The sequence below is a fragment of the Protopterus annectens genome, chromosome 13.part0 (genome assembly GCF_019279795.1).
Source record: "Protopterus annectens isolate FY-2018-M chromosome 13.part0, PAN1.0, whole genome shotgun sequence".
Taxonomy (NCBI): Eukaryota; Metazoa; Chordata; order Ceratodontiformes; family Protopteridae; genus Protopterus; species Protopterus annectens.
This window is the reverse complement of record NC_056747.1, coordinates 297,895,364-297,910,779: the sequence shown is the minus strand read 5'-3', so window position 1 is coordinate 297,910,779 and position 15,416 is coordinate 297,895,364. Positions and strand designations below refer to the sequence as shown.

General features: G+C 40.4%; 1 protein-coding gene across 1 annotated transcript in view; it reads right to left on the bottom strand.

Annotated features, from left to right (window-relative positions):
• The window catches only part of TJP3 (tight junction protein 3), a gene marked incomplete at its 5' end in the record, with an annotated part of 839,650 nt that overhangs the window by 327,368 nt on the left and 496,866 nt on the right, over positions 1-15,416 (bottom strand).

The window sequence follows — 15,416 nt, the reverse complement described above, 5'->3', positions numbered from 1 at the left end:
GCAAATGTCATGGAAACATGGAATACCTGTATTACTCTAATGAAACACAGTAGGAACAGGTGGCATCTTGAGAAGGTACTACTAATAAATTCACAACAATCATGCAATTGTGTTAGAAACATACAAGGGTTAAAAAGATACTTTTATTATAACAATACTTCATACCTACTGTTTTTGTTATACCTAAGTGCACGTTTCAGAATATGGTACTTCTGCTTCTAAATGGCTGTTTTCTAAACTGCACAATACTAGGGTTAGGCACCTGGTTCAGGACATAAGCCAGTGCAGAAGACAAAATAACTACAGAAAAGCCCATCAATTGCAGTAAATGAGATGAAACGGATCGAGGGATCCATGTTACGCAATTCTTCACCTGGGAAAGGCTGTACTCTGCAAAAGCAGTAACAATGAAAAATAAAAAGCATGTATTTGATGTATGTGCATGCGTGCATGTGTGTCTGTGTGGGTGATGTTATGTTATGAACATGGTTAGTGTCAAACCACAACACCAGGGACAGGAATACCCAAATATTAAGTTGTGTGCTTGCATGCTGACTTGACAAAGAACAGGAATGAGGAAATAGGCCACTAGCCATCAAGGAAGCCATGTACAGATTAAGTTGTGCTGATGTAGGGAGGTGTGTGTGTGTGTGTGTATCTATACGTGTGTGTGTCTATATAAATATAAATATATATATATATATATATATATATATATATATATATATATATATATATATACACACACACACACACTTATACACACACACAGACACAAATGCTGGATATTCAAAACAGAAAGTTAATGCTGTAAGGTAGGGATGTGGGATCAGGCAAGTGATGAAAAGGTGGGACTCAGTATCAGTAACAATTAGATTTCAGGCTGTGTTCATGTGTCCTTGCCTTATACATTGGGCCTGAAGGCCTAGAAAAAACAATATGTACAAAAAACTGTCCATCATATATGTAACATTTCATAAGGTTCTTGCAGTCAAAATATTTCGCAAAGCTCTCTGTAACAACAAAACTCACTAAATGAGTTAGTAAATTATAACATTCCTTAACATATTATCGATAATTATTTAGTTCCGATGTTCTTATGGTCAGAGCTACAAAATGCAGCTTGGTTAATCAGTGTCTTACAATTATTAATGTAATCAAGTCTCAATTGACTCTTTCTCAGGATACAATTCTCAGACTGAAGTGAAGCATTTTTGGAAGCAATTTCTAACAGGAATCTTTCTGTGCTGTTAATAACAAAGAATGTAGAGTGCTGTTCTTCAAAAACTTGACTTTTAACAGTAGAAACAGTTCATATTTACTTCATTGGCAAATATAAAACCAGACAATCAAACATTTTCTCAGGATCTTATACAACCAGCAATTCCAGAAAACAGATAAATTTAAACTCATTTTTCTCCAAGAACCCCTAACTGGGATAAGCCAAAAGGAGGAGATGATGATTTATAAACTCATTTGCATTATCCAGTATCAATTAATGTACAACATCCTAAAACCAGCTGTTGCAAAAGCATAGTAGGATATGATACGCACATCTGGTGTTACAGTTGATGGCAGGAAAAATTCTTCCTAGTCCTTTCAGTGACTTATTACATTGTGGTGGGTGTAAAGCTTTTATAATCCCATTTTAGACTGGAATACAGACCATCAGCAAACCTCATAGCCCACTTTTCTTCCAACCTCTAACTACAGTAGACTTTTCTACCTTAATACATGGGTCTCTGAGTACTAAAGGTCTTCAATGGACTTAGAAAGACAGGGAGAAAAATCAAACTCCTACTCTAGCATCTCAGAAGACATTAGATTTTTATCTTTTGTATTCAGCCACAAGTATGACATAGAATAGCACAAAAAGCTGCCCGTCACTTAGTGATCTTATTGTGAGGGGCTGATATGCCTTCAATTTCCATGAGGAATCCCATGTTCATGGGTCACACCTTAAGAAGAATGACCTACCACTGAGTATTCTAACTTTCCTGCTCCCATGGGCCGTCTGTTGAACCAACCTCACTCCTGTGTCTGGGTTGCTGATGTTTCTAACAGCAGTCCAGTAGTATAGAAGAATATTTTTTCTTTGTGATACTACTAATCCTGATTCTAATAGCAGTACATATGCCAAGAAGGCTAGCCACAGTGGAGTTCTAATGTTCAGAATCCACAGCTCATCTCTTGAGAGGAAATGACTTGCAATTTTCTGTATTGCAATGCAGCACCTTGGTGAAGACTGACATGTAGTTTAACAGAAAGAACTGACTGAGAATGCAGAATGAGAAGGTCCACTGTGGAATGCATACATGGTTCCAACAATGGCAAGCTCAAGCATCATGTATGCAGGTTTAAAGGTATAGAAAAAAACTCCAGTTCTGCTAGAAACAATGCCACCCCTTGTGGTTTCTTAGCACTTGGTCTTTAATGCAGTGAATTAGTGGATAACTGTTAGGAGACGTGGACAAAAAATGGTCATTAGGCCGGCACTAATGTTATCCCCCATCCAAAAAAAAAATCTAGCTGCCCTGGTGGCTGGTCAAGCTAAATATGAAAGTATTTTCTTTATACTAGATTTTTGTTATGGTATGTACTGCGATGAAATAAAATGCAGGAGTGTGATTTAATTCACTGTAACAATACATTATAAAAGAAAGCAGGGGTAATCCGGGAGGCTTTCTAGTATCCCACCTGTGACCCAGAGGTTGGTAGGACTGACAAGAAACAGACTACAAAGGATTAGTCCACATAAAATTACTTAAGCTAGCAGATCTAGGACACACTGTCTCCCCTGTGGGAGGAATAGGCACCTTGTTGAAGTTTCAAGCATTTTATTCTATTAAGTAGGCAGATTGTTTAGAACAAGAACACTCACCCATCTACCTACATAAGTGATTTTATCTGGAATAATCCTTTGTAATATATTACAAAAGGAGATAGCAGTTTGGATTGTAACTGCAAAGCACAGCGATATCCATCCTTAACATTTTATCAGTCCTTATCTGTACTCGAGCCAATGCACATCTCATATAATAGTAATGACATCATCTGAAAAAGCACCCCATGCAACCACTGTTTAGCAGGTACCATATTCAGGTTCTATAATGTGACAAATCTAGGGCTACAGTTAGTGAAGCTTATTCTAAGCAAACACATCTGCACATAAAATAAGTATCAGTCAAATTATGAACACATTTAAACTGTTTACTAAGCTTTACTCTATATACACCAGCTACGGTTTTCCTGGTACCTTATTGAACCATTTACTCTTCCCCTTTTTGCACACTATGACAAGCCTGCATCTCCCCACAGAAGTCTCTTTCATTAGAGGGAAATCTGTCTTCTGAGAATATAATACTTACTGTTGGAAATGGGAGGTTAGAACTTAACAGCAGGTGTTTTTTAACCTCATGTGATCAGGATTTATTAATTTACGTCCCTACTCTCTTATTTGCTCAAAAAGCAGTGGATACAGATGGCAGCGCCATTACTATGTTCATGCCCTCTCACTGCTCTCTTGCACTGCTTTGTCTTCATAACGTTTGAGATAACATTTGTGAACCCATGATTAGCCCTTCTGGTTTCTACCCCAGAACCCTCCTGCTGTAGAAAACTCCACTCCTTCCCCAGCAATAGGGGAGCTAACTGGTCAGTACCTGATACTATGACATTTACTTCTCAAAGCTGCAGAAAGGAATTATGGGGCTTAAGCTCCTGATACCAGCTTAAAGGATGCACTAGCAATAAGTATATTATAGATTTTTTTCTTGAATTCACAGAAACCAAAAAGCAATGTACCCTGTACACTGGTCATTATGGAATACATGCTGATGCTCTGCCTAGACACACAGGTGACATAACAGAAGTTGAAGGATATTTATTTTCCATTATCTAAAACTTAAAACAACTGACAGGACAAACACGTCATAACTCCATACCCTAGTGACAAGTTTGCAGCTGGCAGGAATGTAATAATCAGTAAAGAAAGTTTTTGAAGGTTGGTACACTGATCAGTTAATTTATTTTTCTAATAAAGTTTTAGCAAGCCCTATATTACTTACGCCATAAGTGTTGAAATCCTAACAGCTTTACACACAGAAATCTGGCAGGCCTCTAACTTATGATGTTGGGTAAAGAGGAGAAAGAATCAGAATGAGCAGCAAAACACAGACTTTGGGGAGAAGATATTTCAAGTTCCAGCTGTTCTTATTCCTTTTTAAACACCTTTATTGAGTTATTTTTTAAGACATAGGCAAACATACACTTGTATAAAAAAAAAAACACATTAACATGATCCTAGTGACAAACATTATACATCACAGCTTTCTGTACGACTATCATCAATCTAACAGTACACACATTTCTCAATTCAAGCCTTCCCTTAAATCTCACTCCTCACCCAAAACATTATTTTGCATGTGTTGTTCCCACAACTTCCATTTTTTTCATGCAATTTGCTCTTACCCTTTTCTAAAAATCTCACTTGCAGTCGTTTCATCTCTTTGACAATATGCAATACTTCAAATGCAGTTGGTTTAGAATTTGATTTCCATTTTCTAGTAATTGCATTTTTGGCAGCCACTAAAATTAAACTTAGCAAGGCCTTACTAATGCCTAGGCAATTCAGATCTTCTATCCCAGCTCAAAAAAAAAAAATAATAATTTCCTTAGTTACACCCATTTGCTCACCCAATACTTTCTGACAAAATACGCCGTAAGGAATTGTTGAAGTCTGCCAACTCAATAGACTCCCAAAATATATGCTTCCAGTTATATCTTTCTTGTATATCATGCCTCCAATCGTTGCCATCTACCAGAGGAAAAAATCTTTGTGAAGTCTGCTCGGAGTGTAAAAATACCACCTTCCATGCCAAAACCCTAAATCTTCTAGGCTTAGTGGCATAGTTGGGAGCCATACATATGACTTCTCATTGTTTCCTTGTGAATTGCTTATCCATCCTCTTCACAAACTTTTCTAACCTCCTGTGATTGATTACTATAGTTATCATACAATATTTTATATGCCCTACTAATTACCTCCTTTTATCAGCAGCAGCTTTTCTAGATTCAACTAAAATCTCTACCACAGCAGATCTTTTACTTAGGATTCCCCTATCCTGTTCTCTTGGCCTATACAGATATCAATCTCTGATAGGAAACGCAGTCTCTAGACTGCAGTCCAAATGCCTGCTTAGTCTCCCATTCTATTACCTTTCCCTGTTTATTTACCCCCAGTACCTTGGTTTCTTTGATAGCTTTCTGCAATAAATTCCAACCCCTCTTGACTATTCTCTGTAATTTTAGTCATCCCTATCAGCAAAATCTCCTTTCTCCATGCTCATGTTGGCTTAATTTTTAAAATACTTTCTTTCCACTTTGAGTTGTAGCTTTGTGCTTGTGTTATGCATATGAGCTTTAAATGTGTAGCTCTAAAATATTCCTTCAATGCAAGTAATCCTAAACCACATTGTTCTGTTGGAAAAAAATCAACTTACTCCAACTTGACCCTTGCTCTCTTCCCCTCCCAGATAAATTCCTTCATCTCTATTACTGTCCACAATTTCTCCTCTGCTTGACAAAAATATGCCTGACATATATAAAACTAAAGAGACAGACATTTTCACTGCTTGTAACTTGCTGTCCATAAACAAGACATTCCAGTTTCTCAGTTTTTGTATTATCTTTTGTTTAGTTTCTTCCCGTATATCCTTAGCTGCCATAATGGAATCCTTTTTAATCCCTATTTAACTTTGCTTTATCATGTCCCCACAAATAAAGGTGTTGCTGGACTAATTCATGTTTGAGTACATTGAAGGATGCATACTCTAGAAGAATCGTCAATACTTATTTGTCCTGTGGGAATAACCCTTTACTTAACCTGAATCTGGAGTCTGGAATGGTGAGTGAACCTGTAATTTTACCAGACATGCATAAATTTGAAGAGGTTTATAAAGATGATGAAAACGCCGCTTACAAATTAAAACGTTTGCAGTGGCAACGTTTTCACATGGAGGCTTGCCTCCATTATCAGGTTATACCTCGTGGCTTAAGGATAAGATGTATGCCTACATATGGCAATATGTATCTGGAGTTGTTAGCCAAGTGGCAGAAGCTAAATATTGACACTAGCTTTAGCTAAATGAAGCTTTTAATCGAATATTTTAAACCACAAGAGGATGAAACCATTCTCCTTATAGAAAGTAAACAAAAAGAAATGGAATTGATGCAGCTATCAGATAATTTTATGAAACTGGAAGCACTACAGGATAAACTAGAAGCTTATGATGTGAAGTTACGAAATATTAAAAGTGGGAAACTAGCAAGAGACTTTAATGATTTCAAACAAGGCCATTTGTTTGAATGGCCAAGGGAGAGGAAACCAAATATAGCGCAAAATGCGAGTCGAAGCATAGTTTCTAAAGAACGGCATCAACAGCATAAAAATGAAACACGGAACACTACACAGTTAGTGATAGAGGCTGAAATACACAATATTCAGAGAACCGATAAAACTCACTTGCAAGAAAATAAATGTGTCCAGCAGGTGGAAGATGAGATCATTGAAGAATTAGATACAATAGAAGGCAATAATGAAGAGTTTACATCAGAAATAGTGATGGGAGAAATGAATAGGAATCCAAATAACAATGCAACTAGACCCAAAGAAGGGGCCGTACATTTAGAGTTATACCAGCAACTGCCTTTTTGTTACAGGCCAGGAAACAGTGGGAATCTCGCTCTGCGAGCAGGGAACGAAAGAAAAGGAAGGTGCAGTAGTGAATAAGGAGAATAGTAGTAAATATCTCAGGACATCAACTGAACAAATGTGAGCTAGGCATATTGAATATAGGTTTGAATTTTATTCCTTCCTTACGCTCGCCCCTGAGTGAGTTTAAAACTGACTTAAGATGTTTTGGCTGAAATGTGACATTAAAGAACATCTATGGAAACCAAGGAGATAAAACATATGAAAGTAGGTGTGCATACAAGAAACCCAGTTTGTTTGTTCCTGTAAATCATCCCACTGTGGATGTTTTCATGCGAATATGTGAGAAAGAAGAAGCATCTCGAAGACTAAAGGGAGAAGCAAAACACTTTGACAACTTCGATTTTAATGAGCGCATGGCATTAACAGTGTTGCAAAGGAGAACTGATATTGTGATAAAGGCGGCGGACGTAGGAGGAGCCATAGTGATCCTTGACTCAGAGAAATATTGAAAATAAAATGGAAAAAAATGCTGGATGATCGAACAACATATCAAAAAATATCCCGGAGGGAAGTGATAAGCTGATCTTGAACGTTCAAGATGTACTCTATGAAAAGCTGATGAATAGAACTATTAAAAAAGAACTTTTTGATTATTTTGATATACAGCAACCATTAATACCTAATATTAATGGTCTACCCAAGGTTCATAAAGAATTATTGGATCCACCGATGCGCCCAATTGTCAATGGGGGAGGACGGATTACGGAACCGGTATCTATATATGTAGAAGGAGAATTGAAGAAACTTCTACCTTATGCTGAAGCTGTTATCAAAGACTCAGCAGAATTTTTGAAAGAACTATATAAACAAATGTCAATAGTAGCTAGCTATAAAGGAATTATGATGGCAACGCTGGATGTCAATAGTCTTTTCACTAATATACCGAATGACTATGGCATTGAAGCCATTTGACAGTTTGGCAATAGACATAAGGTAGTAGACAACGTCAACCTAGTATGTAAATCTGCTAGATGTAGTGTTGAACAACAATGTATTTTTGTTTGGAGACACATACTACTGGCAGACATCTGGAGTGGCCATGGGTACACCATGTGTCAACAGTTATGTGAACTTAGTATTGGAGCAGTGGGAGGAATATTGGAACACAGATCCTAAAAACATCTGAAAATAAAAGGAAAAAAAGAACTCACCAAACCAGCAACTATAACCTTTGCAATAAAAATAGAAACCAAATAACAGTCAAATATGCAAAGGTATGGCTCCAGAATAAACAGTTGTAAAAAATCCAAAAAACAGCAGCAAAATAAGTCCAAAAACTCAGAGGAACTTGATGTTAGCTCAGCTTTATTCACACAAGCGCTTTCACTAGTAGCTTCATCAGGTGTATAAAACATGCTGATTAAGACACTTATTTATACAAATCAATCAAATCATGTGACAAAATTTAAAGTGAAAATCTTATAAAAAATACAAACAATATTACAAATAAATAAACTTCTATAAGAAGAAAAGATGAGAGAGGAGAAAAGATCCACTTGTAGAGTGCCCCAATGCTGAGTGATGCGATGGAAAACGACCTTGTTCAACTGCCACTTGTAAGGATCCAGAACATGCCTGTTCAAATGATTCGCCAAGGTGTTTAGCCTCCCTGGAAGATACTGGGCTATTATATGTATGCCCATGGAAGCTGCTATGGACCATAATCTCATGCTTTGTCTACACAAGGAGTAAGAGTGAGTACCCCCCTGCTTGATGATGTATCACGACTGTGGTATTGTCTGTCCTGATCAGCAGAGTCTCAGGGTAGAGTAGGTCCTTGAAAGCCAGCAAGGCCTGCTGCACAGCCATCAATTCCTTTAAGTTTATGTGCAGATGAATCTGCTGGGTGCTCCAAGTCCCCTGTATGCTCTTGCCTTCCAGATGAGCCCCCCATGCAAAATCTGAGGCATCTGTGGTGAGAGTCTGGTTGGCAGGTGGTGGGCAGAAAGACGGACCCTTGTTCTTAGAACAGGCTGTCGCCCACCAGAGAAACTCCATTTGCAGACAGGGAATTAGGGGAAGAATCAAGTAAATCCTGTGTGTGTTGACACCAAATATTCTTGAGGTACCATTGAAGTTGTCTCATATGCAGCCTTGCATATGGGATCATCAGAATATATGAAGCCATGAACCCCAGTGCTTGCAGGAATTGCCTTGCAGAGAGCTGGGTCATGCTTGCCAAGTTCATGAAGTAAGCCGAAAGATCTTCTTGCTTCTCTTCAATGAGAAATACCATCTGGGTGGCAATATTCAGGCTCGCTCCCAGGAAAACAATCTCCCTTGTAGGATCCAACTTTGACTTCTTTTCGTTGAGTGTGTAACCGAAAGAGGTGAGAATGTTCTTCATGAAGTCCAAATCCTTTTCTAGTTGTTCTGAGGAGTTTGCTTGAATGAGAGAGTCATCCAGGTGAGGATAAATTTGAAAGTTTCTCTGTCTGCAAAAAGGAATGGCTGGAGCTAAGCACTTTGTAAAAACTCAGAGAGCAGTAGATAAGCCAAAAGGCAGTGCAGAGAATTGAAAGTGTTGCTCCCCAGCCTTGAAACGAAGGAACTGCCTGCAACTTTCCCTTATTGGGATGTGCAGATAAGCCTCCTTGAGATCCAAAGTTACCAGCCATGAATCCTTGCCCAGCATGCGTAGTAACTGTTGAAGAGTGAGCATCTTGAACTTGGGAATCACCAGAAAAGTGTTTAGAATAGACAGATCCAGAATAGGGCGTCAGGTGCCCCCTTTTTTGGGTACCAGGAAAAGTCTTGAATAAAAACCTAGGCCTGCCTGATTTGCAGGAACTGGCTCTATAGCCCCCATAGTCAGTAGAGAAGAAATTTGATTTTCTACCTCTGCCCCGAGTTTTCTGGGTATGTCTGGATACCCCTGTAGAACAGGGAAGGTGTGAAAATAAAATTTCTAACCTTGGTATACTATACTGAGCACCCATTTGTCGTCTGTGATGGTAGACCATACCTCTGCGAACCTGGATAACCTTCCCCCCAAAGGAAATCCAGGGCCTACAGAGGTAGGCACAAGAAGGCCGGAGTCATTGAGAATGCTTGCTTTGGGAAGCTGGCTTAGAACTCCCCCATTTAGCAGAAGAATGCCATTGTTTAGCCCTCTGGAAGATCTGAAACCCCTAGGCCTAGAGCGACCCTGCTTGCCAGGATCAGGGAAAGACCAATATTTGGAAGGATAATGCCTACTGAGCCGAGGAGGCTGAACCTTAAGGAAATCTTTTACAGCTTGCATAGATTTCGCCTTATCTTCCAACTTCTTCAGTACCTCCTCAGCATTATTACCAAAAAGATTGTCTTTGTGCAAAGGAACATCCAGCAATTTAGATTTAACAGATTCAGAAAGAGGCTGCTCCCTGAGCCAAGCATGCCTTCTAATAACGGAACCAGTGGTTGCTGCTCTGCAGGAAGCCTCCAAAGTGTCAAAACCACAATGAAGTGAATGCTTATTAACTAAAGTGGCAGAATTCAGTAAGTCTTGTAAATCTTTGTTCTCAGACATGGAAGGAATATCCCTAAGTTTAGCCTTAATAGCCTCCAAAGTATGCTGCTGATACTTAAGCATGTGAAAAAGGCAATTCGCAGATATAATGGCAAGAGTTGCAGAGGTATAGATTTTTTTACCCCACCTGTCCAAGGCCCTAGACTCCTTAACAGAAGGCACAGGTTTTTTAGCAATAGTAGCCTTAACAGCCTTGCAGCATTGAGAAATAATTTCAGGATCAGCAGTAGGGTTTTTAAAAAGGAACTGATGCGAATCAGGAACCCTATAATACCTATCAGGTTTTCTGGGGGCAGGAGGAACAGGATTAGGAGTTAAATAATTTTCCATGAAAACATCATCCACAACTTCCAAAACTGGAGGTATAGCCAGAGGCTTATGCTGTGGTAAATCCATAAATTCCCTGATTCTTTTCTTAGACTGAGGAAAATCCTGACATTCCCATTTAAAGTGCTCCCTAAGAGTATTCAATGTATCCCCAAAGGAAAAATCTTCTGGAGGGGAGGCAGAAGGGATAGAGTCCTCAGCATCAGAATCCTCAAAGCCAGAAAAAAGTTGAGAATTTCCTGCTTCCCCAGCAGAAATACTGGAAACCTCAGAATCAGAGAGACAAAACATCAGGAGACAATTCCCTAGCCCTCTTCGAGAGGGGGGGGGGTGAGAGCCCCTAATCAGGGAAATACGACCACCAGCCATCTTTACCAACTGGGACTGAGGCACAGGAGGGGAGGCCGATGCCCGCTTGTGAGCAGGTTTGCGGCTGGAAGGTTTGCTAGCAATTTGGAGGGACTCGGGAGGCCTAGCAACTGCAGAAGTCTGAACTAAGGTGGTTGGTCTGGTTTTGGTCTCATGTCGAAAGGAAGAGGTGTCAGAAGCCGGTGCCTGCATAGCGGCTACGGACCCATCTGAGGTGGCGACAGGCGGAGGGTCTGAAGACAAAATAGCAGCCTGCGGCATGGAGGACTCCATAAAGGTCTTGGAAGAGGCCTGCAGCTGAAAATCTGCAGACTGCGAGGGCTTAAACATAAACCCAACATATTAGTCATAGGAGACTCCATTGTGAGGCACACAGATGTGCCCCTCACCAAGCTGGATAAGGAGAAAGTCAAGATTAGTTGTTTGTCAGGTGCCAGAATCCACCATTTCACCCATGCACTCCAAGTCTCTCAACAACAGACACTGTTATGACTGTGTCATAGTCCATGTTGGCATGAATGACTTGAGACATACCTCCCTGGACTATATGAAGACAGACATGATTGAGCTTGCTGAATGTGCGTCCCAGGGAGGTTTGTTCCTAGCCTTAAGAAGCACTCTACCATCACCCAGAATGATGCCTCAATAAAAACAGAAAAAGACTAACATTTGGCTTAGTTTCTCATGTCATTCCAAGGGGATCCAGGAGCTGACAGCCTGAGAAGACATGACGGACAAACCATGATACTTTGCCAGAGATGGCCTGCATCGGTCTCCCTTGGGCTTCAGGATTCTGGCAAAGGCTCTTGCCTCCCCCATAGTGCCTTTTTTAGGCAATGTCATGAGGTCAAAACTACCAACATGAAAATTTCATGAGAACGCAAATTAAAGGTCATGCTGCTAAACGCTAGGAGTCTAAATATGAAACTGCACTCACTGCAAGCATTCTTAACCCTGGAAGATGCTGACATTTGTGCAGTCACAGAAACCTGTTGCAAAGCTGCGGAGAGCACCCCAGCCATACCAGGTTACTCATCCTATCATACATTCAGTCCCCAAACTGTGGGCAGCAAAGAAAAAGGAGGTGGAGTTGCTATATGTATACCTGTATATATATGTAGATGTGTGTGTGTGTGTGTGTGTGTGTGTGTGTGTGTGTGTGTGTGTGTGTGTGTGTGTGTGTGTGTGTATATATATATATATATATATATATATATATATATATATATATATATAAACATATACACCTCCAGGCTGGTCAAACATATCATGCACAAGAGACACTCCAGGTGCAGTTAACCATTGAAGAGACCCCTATTCAAATCATAGCTAGCTACAGGCCTCCAACATTGACTCAAGATGCCCACTCCACTTACCTGGACCTCTTAAAATCTATCAAGATTCAACCCTTTACCCTAATCCTGGGTGACTAACTATCCAACCACAGACTAGAAGAACTATTTTATGCCAACACACAAATGCCCAGAGATTCCTAGATTCCGTCAGTGCAAATGCCTTGGACAAGCTGATCGACACCTCCACAAGAGGTGAAAATATCTTGGACTTGGTATTAACCAGTATGAGTAACCACTGCAGCATCCCTACATTGTAATCCTCCCTTGTAAGATCAGACCATAAAGTGGTCACTTTCAAAGTCACCATCTCCCCTGACCCCTCTAGCTAGGATCAAACAAAAAACTTCTCCAAAGCTGATTACAACCTCCTGAGGGAAGGTATAGACAGCTTCACAGCAAACTTCCCCTCCACATAAACTGGTATATATGTCCAAACTTACACCAAAGTACTATACAAGCATTTATATAGCTGCATGGAATCAGGAATACCCGACAGGAGAAAATCCTCCTACTCAAGGAAGAGTAAATCTGTCTGATGGATATCTGCAATAAATAAACTCTAGTATAAAATTGCTGTCCAGGACCAAGAAGGAGCAGGTGGCTAATTGGAAGCAATCTCTCCTTAGCCTGAACAAGCAAACAAGAGCACTAGTGAAATCCTACAAAGCAAACCTCAGAGTCCAAACTGACATCTACTAAAGACAATCATATGGCCTTCTTCACATATGTCCACAGTCTCAAAGGAAGCACTCAGACCTACTCAGAATTGGTGGTAAAGGACACCACATACACAAAAGCCATAGATACAGCCAACCTGCTGTAAAACAGGTTCAGTGAAAACTTCACCCCTCTGACCCCCCCCCCATCAGTAAATCAGGATAGCCCCAGCACCCTTCCCCTTATCCTAGGGAGCAAGTCATCACTGCCTTCTCAAAGGCAAAAAAAAATACAACCTCCATGGGACCCAACAACATCCCAGACTGCATCCTACATGAACTCAGGCAGAAGCTTGCAGCACCATTAGGCACCTTATTCAACCAAAGCCTGAGTACTGGCTTCATCCCAGCTAAGTGGAGGATAGCCACTGTCATCCCTTTGCACAAAGCTGGAGTATCCACTGATCTAGGACATTATAGACCCATCAGTCTAACTAACCTGATCTGCAAGAACATGGAGTGGATTATCATGGACCTCATTAACAAGGACAATGGAAACCTCCAAACACTCGATCCCCCACTGTTTGGTTTCACGAAGGAGAGATCATGCCTGTTAAATTTGGTCAACTTCTTTGACACAGTCACCAAAAGCCATGGACAAGGGGAATATGGTGCACACTGCCTACCTTGACCTGGCCAAAGCCTTTGATACTGTTCCCCACTCAGGTATAATAGATAAACTCTCTCAACTAGGCATCAATACATATGTTACTAGATGGGTAGCAAACTGGCTCACTGACAGAACCCACCTAGTTAAAATAGGGGAGGCCACTGCAAGCAGTAGACCAGTAATAAACGGTGTACCACAGGGATCGGTCTTGGGGCCTCTACTGTTTGGGATATACTTTTCTGAGGTGCAGGCCAAAACCAGTGGGCTATGGCTGACCAAGTTTGTAGATGACTGCAAGCTGGGCACTTTCATCAATTCCCCCAGTGATGTGGATAATCTTCAAGAGAATCTCACCCAAACAAATGACTGGTGCCAGAAACATGGCATCAAACTGAATGCCAAAAAATGCATCATCATCTCCTTTGGGGAGAGTGACATCCCCACAAATTATCACATTAATAACAAGGTCCTAAGCATGCAGTCAGTTGTGAGGGACTTGGCCACCTAAGTTGATAGCAAACTAACTTTTGACCACCAAAGAAAGCTTTCAACATGGCCCACCTCATTAGTAACTGTACCTCAACCAGGGATAAAGATGTCATAACATCCCTGTATTCTTCCCTTAAAAGACCCATTATTGAGTGCAATGCCCCTTTCGACATGTACCTCACAAAGCAGATGCAGTATCTGGAGAGATGACAGAGGTTCCTCACCAGCAGAATTCAGGGCCTCAAACATGTACCATACACAAACAGGCTAAAGGCCCTGTCCCTCTACTCAGTCTCATACAGACTCCTCCAGAGGTAACCTCTGTCTGGCATACAAAGCAATCTCAGACCTTGCCTTGATGGGACTGCTGCATACCGAAAGTCAAGCTCCACTCGAGTAACCAGCATGCTCGACCTCAACCTGGTCTGTGGCATGAATAGGACTTGTTGATGGGACAGATTTGTGTCCCAGAGACTCCCCCTTCTGTGGAACAGACTCCCTCTCCAAGTTATAGTACCTCATTAACCCTTTTTAAGCACAACCTGGATAACTGGAATGGGAACAGAAAAAACACCCCTGGGATTCCACCTGTGTCCCTGCTGGACATGGGCATTGGGTGCTGACTTGTCAGAACATGGGCTAAATTCTCGGCTATGCTTGTAAGGGCCTCAGGGCAAATAGCCTAGGAACTTCCTATAGTGCCTACATTTCTTAAAACTACTAAAGTAAAAAGGCACTTGTTTACTTCAGTATCTTTACCACATACAGTAACTGAAAATGCTTTACTATATAACATGCAATTAATATCATGAAATATTTTACACAAATACTGTTAAAAACAAAAAAATTCTATTACTTAGTTACTTTTTTTACTTTTCTTTTAGTGTCCTTCCAAACATTAATGGTATGAAGTGGGGTAAATGTTGTTCAGATCCCCACATGTTTGACAAAGTCAATAACATTCTACTCTTTCCACTTTTTTCTTGTAAAGCCATATATCACAAATGTGATTGATGCTTTATAATCTCACATTTATTCACTAATTTTAGGTGCTGCTGGTCTACTTCCTGAACATCTATATCCCCCCAACCCCAGACTCTGGTTAAAGTCCAAGGTACTGCTGACTCTTCTGGTCAACTCTTTTTCTTCTTTTTCTCAAAAAATTTCCTTTGGATTGTTGTAAAAGGTTTCACTGACAAAGTTCCTCTATAATAAGCAGAGTCGTCTCCTGTTTGACAGCTCACTTTTTGTTGGACAAACTTTT